The sequence below is a fragment of the Brassica oleracea genome, chromosome C3 (genome assembly GCF_000695525.1).
Source record: "Brassica oleracea var. oleracea cultivar TO1000 chromosome C3, BOL, whole genome shotgun sequence".
NCBI lineage: Eukaryota > Viridiplantae > Streptophyta > Magnoliopsida > Brassicales > Brassicaceae > Brassica > Brassica oleracea.
The window spans coordinates 49,211,808-49,222,339 of record NC_027750.1 but is presented as its reverse complement, the minus strand read 5'-3'; positions in this window follow the sequence as shown (position 1 = coordinate 49,222,339).

Genomic DNA, 10,532 nt, shown 5'->3' with positions numbered 1-10,532 from the left:
TTTTTAATAAACTCCAGACTCCATTTTAACCTTGACGGTAATATTTCCCGAGCCTCCGGCTTCTCCAAAAAATATTACAGAATACCGAAATTAGGGTTTCGTCCAATTTTGGGTTTTCCCGTCGTGCTTCGATCCCGTCGTGCTTGCTTCCCGTCCTGCTTAATTCCCGTCCTGCTTCCAATGTCTTCGAAATAATATTCCGCTGATACAAAGTTCCGCGGAAAATTTCGTGCTGAAGAAACGTCGTTCTTCCAAAACGTCGAGCTTCTAAACCGTCGTGCTTCAAAAAATGTGATGCTTCCAAAACGTTTATCTGATCAATCTAAGACATCTTCTAACTATGGTCGAGCAACTTATTTAACTCATAGTTCACTCACGATCAATTTTTCGACCACCTCGTTCTTCGAAATTTCCCGATCGATATTTACCGCCCGCGATTCGACCACCAAGTTGATGTTCGGCCAATCTTCTGTCTCGGCCATTCTTATCCAAAAAGGGCGGGTTATCACATTCTCCCCCCTTTAATAGAATTCGTCCTCGAATTCTTAGTTGCGCAATTGCTCATCTTCTTGACATTCTCCACTCATCTCCATATATCTTTACGCTGTCCACAACTGTTCCTTAAGTGTCCTCCTCAAGGCTTCCACAATCATCTTCATATCTCATCACTGGAATGATCACTGATCGTCCTCTTCCTTTTACTCTGCCATAACGCACTCATTGCCCATGATACTATCTTGTCTTTTCGATAGATATCATCCTTGTCCAGATTCCTCAAATCCTTCTCGATCTTCCTTTTCCCAAATACTGATGAAGTCCTTTCCCAATGAAGTCTTGTTTCCTCCCATCTGTCCAGTCCATACCACAGCCCAGTTCTCTGAATCTGTCTCTCCTCTTTTGCTTCGGGTTTGGGTTTGGCCTCGAACTCCCTCCACTTTAAGGTTTTCATCCCTTAAAGTTTCGATCAACGAACACCCTTACTCGCTGCAACTCAAAAGAACACCTCACACGCAAGTTAGTCAAAAACTAACCCAACAAATACTAACAACAACCAAATCGCAATGCTAATCAAACAACCTAGCAATGCTAACTAGCAACCTAACAGTTCTACCCAAGCAACCTAACCACAAATCTAACCAGCAACCTAACAATGCTAGATTCCACTATCTCAATCCTAATTCCTAAAACCAAAAATCCTATCGCTGGACGTGACCGGATTCCCTAATTCCTTTTGTGACTCTTTTTGACTCGATAAATATTTGAAAACCAATTAAATCATGAGTTCCGGAAGCATGGACGAAACCATGCTCTGATACCACCTCTGTAACACCACCGAACCGTCCTAGACATATAGTCGACCAACCGGCCAACAATCAAACAAGAACATGATCGATCGACCGTCCAACACCCAGGGTTGGAGATGAATGAGCCAACCGGCCAGCCAACAATCAAACGAGAACATGACTGACAGTCCAACCCAATACCATGGTCCGGAAGCATTACGTGACGGGTTAGGGACGATCCGGCCAGAGTCACAAAATTTACTCCAGGAACTCGACCAGTTCATCCACTAACTCGTCCCGCTGCGTCAAGGCTCAAGGCTTTGCAACCAGTACCTAGAGTTAGCGTTTTCCGTTAGATCGAGGCCTAAGGCTTTTCAACCCATACTACAACCTAACGTTGTGTTAGACCGGACTAGTCAAATATCAGAGTACTCATGAAGCGTATATAAAAACAATTACTTTTATTGATTTAGGAAATATTCATACAATGAATAATTCAAGACTGGGCCCGGCCTAATGCCATATCGAGTTAACTAAACACAAATCCACAATACCGTTAACAAAAGGCCTGAAAATCTACACCGGCGGTCCTAACGTCCAGCACCCAGCTATCCGATCATCCTTACCTAAGCTACATGCAAAAAGGACAACGAAGTTGGATGAGTAACCTAATGTTACTCAGTGAATTATGATCCCCAACTAACGAATACAACCCCTCGCTATCCCACCCCAAACAATCTAAAGCGAGAGGTTCACCTAACAACCAATCAATCAAAATCAATAGATAAGCAATATCAGAAATACGCAGCAAATAATAATAGCTAGATAATTAACGATATAAAAATCATAATCGCTAATGACTAGCTAACCACTTAAACTCAAACTCAAATCAATCTAGGGTTCAACAACCCTCTACACTTATCTAGGGCCCCATGTGACGTAGTGTTCCTCCGCTATCCTAGGCAATATCATATCTCCCTACCACAAAGGCAAGAAGAAGGAACTTTCAACCGAACGCGGTCCACAATACAGTAGGGTCACTGCGCGACAGCCCCAGTACAGTCGGGCCACTGCCGGTTGTTTCACGACGATCGCGGCCCACAGTACAGTCGGGTCACCACGAGACAGCCCCAGTATAGTCGGGTCAAAGCCGGTCACTACCCCGTCCGTGTAACCACTCAGCCATGGGCCATGACCCCATCTCTCTGAGTGTTCTCGATCCAGCGAATAAGGGGTTTCTTTAAACCCACTGGGTACGAGGTCGAGGAAACACTAATCCACCTCAAACATGCCTAGCATGGTGGGTTACGCACAAGCTATATGGCATCACACTCTAACTCTACAACACTAACAACAATATCATCACTAAACAACTTAACCAGTTAGTCACTCCCTTACCAAGAGCTGAATAACCTCAATCAACAAGCAAGCATTCAACATTCGCTAAATAACCAATCAACCTAACCATTAGCATGCTACTACGATTCCAAAACAATAACTAAGTTCATCTCAGCTTAGCCCATGCTAAACTGAGTTTGATTCCATAATTAAAATAACCCTAAAGACTCTATCACCCAGTAACGTGATCATCTAATTTATATGCAGACTCGATCTACCCTAAATTCCAAGTGGAATTCAAACAAAACCAACTCACAGTGATCTAGGCGAGAAGCAGCTGGTTGATCGGAGAGGACTTAGCCAAAACCCAAGGGACGACTTGACTGGACTGGACTGAACTAATCTTGACTTGGACAGAACCTCGGCTTCAAGTAAACGATAAACTTCACCATATTAACAAGATTGAGTTATAATAATTCACTCAAAAACACTCAGCTGTGTGAATGAACACTAACAACTCTTAATATATTCACAATATTATTTTAACCAAACAGGTAAACCAGTACTAAGATTTCAATTGATTAACAAATTTGACTAACAAGGTGATGACTAGATGATCAACAAAATATCAAAGCCAATAAACAAAATCCAGTAACATGTGATAATACAATCTGTAAATCTCGTGCTCAGATTAAACAATTTTACCATGATACTAATAACATGCAAGTTGCAACCGTAATAAAAATATGCTTTATTGTTAAGAGCAAGATTAAATTGTACCAGAACGTCATGCGCAATAAACAATAACGATGTGCAGTTGTATGACTAATTATCACTATACAAAGCAAATTATATGCAACCGTGTCGAGTAATAATCATATGTTACAATAAAAACAAATCACACGAATATCAAATATAACAAATTGAGCATTAGCTTGGCTACAAGATCTCACTTTGATCGAATGATTTTCTTTCCACGGCAAATCAATATTGTCTACTAAAGCTCCTAAGCTCATACTGTGTACAAATCCATTCTTACAAACCATGAATTGATAATAAACATGATTTGAAAAAGGATTGGATATAGACTAAAATATAACAGAATAAAATCTATACCTATTAGCTCAAAGTCGGTAAAGCTTCGTGGTGATAACGTGTTATAAGTAAAGAAGATAAGAGAGGAACTGGTGTGACCCTGATCAGCTCCATACTAAAGAACATGAAGTCAAGGAGAGAAGGAGCTAGGAAATGGATCTTGACACGACCTGATGAGCTTTATGGAAAGCTAAAAGGCTTGATCCATGAGGTACTGGACCGAGAAAAGGCTATGGGCCTTGATGTGGCCTTTTTAAAGCATGGACTGACTTTAAACAATCATGGACGACCTGTGACAACCCTGATTGACAAGGAAATGGATAGGATGAAGCTGGTTAGACAGGAAATGGAATGGGAGATTCAGTCTGATCGAGAAATGGACTGGTCAAACCGACATATGCGAGAATTGAGTTGGAAATGGAAGATTGAGAACCAGAGCAGGAACTGGAACATGATGAGGACCTTTATCATCCAAATGAGCATAAGGAGCAGCTTGGTCGGACCTGGAACAAGATGGATCGAGCCCAAGAAAGAGTTGTTCGAAAAAGGCCTTTATCGGCCCAAAAAGTGGAAGGACAAGCCAGCTTGGTTTATGATTGGCCCAATATGATTATGCACGACCATTATGGTCTATTTTAAGTGTATTTGGTTTTATTATTTATGTAAACTCATTAGGAAGAGGTTTTGGGCTTTATAAACCCATTAGGAGTCGGTTTGGTGTTTTAAATCAATTAGCAATACGATTTGGTTTTGGTTTTCCTAAACCACATTGGTTTAGGCTTAGGGTTTTATGTTTTATGCTTTTAAACACCAGCACCACGTCCATGTAACTTTCAATCATTCTTTTTATCAATAAACTTCTTTTTGGTGCAAACCAGTCTTGAGACGACACTGTCTCCTTTGTTCACAAGTGGTGAACGTTTATATCACACTAAGGGAGAGTTAATCTTCTGTGATCCATCCTAGACATCAAGCAGGACGCCCCTGTGTCTCAGGAGTAGCATAAACAACCTCTGAGCAATCCATAGCTCGAAGGTGAAGTCCATCCGCCATCCAAGAAACCTACAATCTCTTGATCCTTTCACCCACGCCCCTTCAAGTGATTCAGGGACTAGACAGCCTATCCAGGGCCGCACCATTCACCATGTAGACACTAACAGGTCTGGACGGACAGACCTTCCTTTAGGTTCTGGACAGTTCTTTGAACTTCTCGGCGGAGTATCGAGCAGAACTTCGACTGATCTGAACCCATGGAACTGAACTAACTCCGGACAGTACCTCCACTTGATCATAGAGGAAACTGACTGCCTTGGACGGACTGATCTGGACAGAGCTTCCGCGTCACAATCGTAGAGAATCGTCGATTGGACGGAACTGGCATTCTCGATGGAATATCGGTCTTCAGAACTCGATTATACTCTAGAATCGATCACTTCCTTTCTATCTCTCTCTAGCCACGTTGACTTGATTCCCATATGAACTAATCTTCACTTGATTGAACTTCAGTTGGACAGAACCTTCCATAGGCGCTGACTCGAAATCAATAGAGAACTTATCTCGAAAACTCTCTAAAACTCTCGAAATAGCTCGGAATCACTTGCTTTCTTTTTCTACATTTGTCTCACGTTTTTAACATAATTTGGACACGTCTGGATGTGAAGAAATGAGTTGGGGTCGTGGGGTATTTATAGGAGACAGCAACCAATCAGCTTCAGGTTGGTGGCAGCCCGTGTGTCGCTTCGCATGGCTCCGGACGCATGCGCGGCGACACCTCGTGCTCCACATGTCTTTCAGCATGGCCAGGACACAGACAGGACGCCACCAATCCTCCCCGATGTCAGGCTGCATGACTGGAACTCATGCAAGGCGACACACTATCTCACACATCTCGATCAGCATGCTTCGGTTGCATGCGCGGAGACACCTCGTGCTTGGTCGATCCACCTCGTGCATCTACATGTCAGACTGCATGTACTGCTTCCATGCACGGCGACACCTCAAGCTTCTGTAGACACTCAGCTTGCAGGACAGTTGACACCACGTTCTGAACACTCACACCAAGCCACCTCGTGCTTATCGGTCCATTCGTCTGATTTCTGTCCTTCCGGCAAATTTCTGACCCGCGATCAATCCCGAATATTTTTCTACTCCCATTCTGATGTTCTGATTATTATTAATAAACTCCAGACTCTTTTATAACCTTGACGGTAATATTTCCCGAGCCTCCGGCTTCTCCAAAAAATATTACAGAATACTTAAATTAAGGTTTCGTCTAATTTCGGGTTTTCCCGTCGTGCTTCGATCCCGTCGTGCTTGCTTCTCGTCCTGCTTAATTCCCGTCCTGCTTAATTTCCGTCCTGCTTCCAATGTCTTCGAAATAATATTTTGCTGATACGAAGTTCCGCGGAAAACTTCGTGCTGAAGAAACGTCGTTCTTCCAAAATGTCGAGCTTCTAAACCGTCGTGCTTCCAAAAATGTGATGCTTCCAAAACGTTTGTCTGATCAATCTAAGACATCTTCTAACTATGGTCGAGCAACTTATTCGACTCATAGTTCAATCACGATCAATTCTTCGACCACCTTGTTCTTCGAAATTTCCCGATCGATATTTACCGCCCGCGATTCGACCACCAAGTTGATGTTCGGCCAATCTTCTGTCTCGACCATTATTATCCCAAAGGGCGGGTTATCACACTACCGGTCTGAGGTCAATCAACATCTTGTAGCAGACGTTATGCCCGTTTTATTGAAGGGTGGACATAGCACACCGTCCAGCTCGGTGGATGGCCGTGCTGGATCGACCACGTGTCCAGCTCGGCGGATGGCCGAGATGGATCGACCTCACGACCAGCTCGCCCATCCGTCGAGCTGAACCCGTCCAGCTTGGCGGATGACCGAGCTAAATCTACCACGCGACCAGCTCGCCCATCCGCCGAGCTGAACCAGTCCAGCTCGGCGGATGGCCGAGCTGGATCGACCACACGATCAGCTCAGCCGTTTGACGGGCTGGACCAGTCCATCAGACGGACGAGCTTGATCGACTAAGCCATCTTCATCCCGTCCTTGTAGCTCCTCACCCCGAGATTTGATAAAACTTGCTCTCGTTTCATTTCGATCGAAGGCACCGTTGGAACTTTACAGTTTGGAAACCGCAAAGAACTCGTTCTCTCGAAGGAAATTCGGATTGATCGTATAAAACATCAACGGTTTAACTAAACACCTTGAACTGCCTATGTTATACGAAGAATTTAAATTTTTTTCGGAATCGACTTCGTTTCGAAAATGCTCTTTCCATAAAATCGTAAAAACGCTTGTCGGAAAACGGCCCAAAAGGGTCCAGAACGCAGCAAAAAAGCCCACTTATGATTTTATGCGGAATCGAGCCCAATCGTTATGACGGTTTATCCTTATGTTATGCAGGAGAAGATAAATGTCAAGTTCGGAAGATAAATGTGATGTTTCCAAAGATAAACATGATGATCGATGGAAAATATAATATTTCCGGTAAGCGATAACCTCGACCGAAGGGTTGAAAGGGAAAGAGAAAACCGTCTCTTGGAGAGTATATAAGGATGTCGAGGTTGAAGATGCAGGGGACAAATTTTTATAGATTTCGCACTCTCTGCACTTAGAAACTTTTAGGCATTATTCTCGACATGCTTTGTTTCTATGACTAGCACCCGATTACTAGACAAACTCGCCCAGGCAGTTCGATCTCTTGTTCTACTCTTTCAATCGAACTACGTTCGGCTTGATCCTAAAAAGGGGTATGTAGGTAGCCTTTCATAAGGTTCAGTCCGAAATCAAATCAAAACCTTTTTCATGTCTTTTTTCATCTTTTGTTATCGAGCTGCGACTCAACTAGGTTTAAAAGTTTTAGGTTGCTAGAACTATGTAACTCGCTGACAGCTCTTGTGGCAAAAGCTTTTATCATCTTTTGTAATGATCGCAACGCTCTTACGCGGATTCGAAATAGGATCAACTTTTTCCAAACTCGTTTATTGTCTTTACATATTTTCCGCATTTATTTGGTCACTTGCCGTTGGCTCTCGCAGAAAATCCGGGACTTCTGGGAAAGTTTGGGTTTCTTGACTTTCCTAATTTAAATGGAAATCGACAGTGCGAATTCCGGTTCCCACTGTTTGGCGCTAGAAGGAGGGGGGGGGGTACGGATTACTCTAACTCATAGTCGTAAAAAGCTTGATCAAAACAATGTCTAGAAATATGAAAGAAAAAATCGCAGTTCGCAACAACGCTGGTAAGACAACTCCAGCAGCCACTGCGCCTATGGCCAACGCTTACGCTAACACAACAGTTCTTGAGAAATCGAAAACCTAGCCGCGAATTTTCGCCACATGAAGTGCAACAAAACGAGCTCGCGATTTCTCTGTCTAAACATAAAGGGAAACAATAAATTTTATCAAACCCGTAAGTTTGGCTCATTACCGAAATAAAGAAGTCTTAACGCGTAAGGGTTTTACCAAAACACATTTTCCGAAAACTTTTCGTAAAAGTAAAACTTGCTCTCCCCAAAACCGTAGAAAAACCCTAGGTTAATCGCGGAAAAAGGAAGCACAACAAAACAGGTACATAACTCGCTGTTGTACTTCTTCCGAATATCATTCGGAAAACCCTAGATTAATCGAAGAAAAAAGAAGCGCAGCAAATCGGTTATGAAACCCCCATGGTTGTACTTCTTTCAAATAATTTTCAGAGAAAAGAAGTTGATTTCTGTAGAATCACTCGAAACCTAAAACGCTTGACGTAGACTAAATAAAGCAAAATGGGAGATCGTATCCCCACCGCTAAAACGTTTTTTGAAGCCTAAGATTTCGTAAGAATTCTAGTATCACTTCCATAGTAACAAATTCCGCAAGTTGTCGATGTTTGTCACCTAAATCTTACTTCAGAAAAAACTACTCGAAACTTCCACGGATCAATCCCACGGATATAAGAAAAAATTCTGATTAAGTTTGGTTACAATAATTAACTTCGTCACGGCTCTCTTACAGCCAAAACTTGAAAAATTCTTTACGGAACAAATCTCGTAAAAATTATACTCGACAACATATTGCGAAATAACCTTTGCAAAAATTAAGCTCGACAACATTTTACGAAACAACTTTCGTAAAATTAAAATCCATTACATTTTGAAATTAAAATCCATAACATTTTGCGGAATAACTCGTAAAATTAAACTCGATATTATTTTCGGAAAAACTTTCGTAAAACTAAAGTTGGCAACATTTGACAACCATCTAACATCAATCGTAGAAAAAGACTCTCGGATAAGGAAAGAGATGGAGCAAAATCCGAGAATCAAAATTCGCCCATCCGCCTCTCTCCACGGTCTCACATCCTTCCTCTCGCGCCTTTATCTGTCGCCAAAACCTCATCACCTGGCGAGTCTTCCTGATCATCCTTTGCATCTCTTGATCGTCCCTGGCTATTCCTAAACGCTAAAATTTTTTCGACGAGATGCTTATTCATTTTCGTAAATCCAATGATACTAAGATTGAAACATGGATCACAAAAACTGCAAGATTGGCAGCAGCCTAAGCGCGGCTAGAAAAGCAGAGAAGTCCTGGAAGAATCAATATTCTTGCTATTTGAAATGGGCAGACAGACACGAAAAGGGTAATGGCAAATGAGCAAGCAAAACGGAGGAGAGGCTAACCCGAATCTTCGAGAGAACTAATGTAATTCCGACTTGAATTTTTTTGAAATCAAACTTGGAATTTTCGTAGGAAATTACTAAGAAATAAAAACGCCTTTGAGACTGCCATATCGTTCCATAACTGTTCAGCCAAATCTTGCAAACCGATATAAACTCTCTGAAAATTGAGAAACGATCGCCACACATATCCAGCTCGTTTCCTAAAGAGAGAAAAAACTAGAGACACAAACTTCGTCTTAAAACCGATTTGTTTCTAGCGATTTTCTTAAAACCGACATATTCCAAGTCGTCAACCTGGAAACATCTCCTTTGATGTATCCATCTTTGAGCTGAGCTATGCAAACTGCATTGTCCTCATAGATGACTGTAGGTGCTTCCTTTCCCATGGCTAAACCACTATCTACTCGGATGTGGTCGGTCATGTTCCTCAACCATACAAGCTCACGGCTTGCCTCATACATTGCTATGATCTCGGCATGATTGGAAGATGTGGCCACAAGTGATTGTTTCGTGGACCACCAACATACTGCAGCTCCACCATGTATAAAAACATATCCAGTCTGAGATCTAGCATTATGTGGATCAGATAAGTATACTGCATCAGCATATCCAACCAAACTCTCCTTTGGCCGGTTCGTATAGAACAAACCAAGATCTTTTGTTCATTGCAGGTATCTAAACAGATGTTTTATTCCATTCCAGTGCCTCTGAGTTGGACAAGAGCTAAATCTAGGTAATAGATTCACGGCAAAACAAATGTCTGGTCTAGTGTGGCTAGCCAAATACATTAAAGTTCCAATTGCACTTAGGTATGACACTTTTGGACCGAGTACTTCCTCGTCCTTTTTCTTTGGTCCAAATGGATCTGTCTCTGGGTCGAGAGACCTCACGACCATAGGACTCGACAATGGATGAGCCTGGTCCATATTAAACTTCTTGAGTATCTTTTCTGTATATCCCAACTGATGCACAAGGATTCCATTGTTTACATACTCAAGTTGCAGTCCCAAACATAACTTAGTTTTTCCTAAGTCTTTCATCTCAAATTCTTTCTTTAGACATTCAACTGTTTGGAAAATCTCTCCAGAGGTTCCTATGATGTTCAGGTCGTCCACATATACCGACATGATTACAAAGT